The following is a 507-nucleotide window of genomic DNA, read 5'->3' as shown; positions in this document are numbered from 1 at the left end:
ATCCTATGATGCTTTTGATCCTATGATGCTTTAGATCCTATGATGCTTTTGATCCTATGATGCTTTTGATCCTTTGATTCGTTTGATCATATGATGCTTTCGATCCTTTGATGGGCTTGCCACTCGTTCAAGGCATCTAGAAGGAAGTTATCCATGTAGGAACATCTTTCCACTGATGACCGGACGCTATATCCAGGCTCCCAGTGATCTGATTGATTTGAACTGTTGTTGGAGGGATTAACTGTTTGCGTGTCATCATCATGTCAATCCCTTTTAAGGTCCTCTTGTAGCAAATGAAAATGGTATGTTACAATTACACAGAAACACCAATAAAATACCCACAAGGTGTTTTATTTAACTGATAACTTCTGACATTAATTAATTAATAAGTGTGCTACTTTGGCTCCACTACAGGTCTACGTCTGTCCATCTGTACCATTTCACGGTGGTGTCCCTCATTAATCATCAGTTTCTCCATTTGAGATGATCTGAATGTGATTACAATGA

Source organism: Etheostoma cragini, unplaced genomic scaffold (genome assembly GCF_013103735.1).
Source record: "Etheostoma cragini isolate CJK2018 unplaced genomic scaffold, CSU_Ecrag_1.0 ScbMSFa_849, whole genome shotgun sequence".
Taxonomy (NCBI): domain Eukaryota; kingdom Metazoa; phylum Chordata; class Actinopteri; order Perciformes; family Percidae; genus Etheostoma; species Etheostoma cragini.
This window is presented reverse-complemented; position numbering follows the sequence as displayed.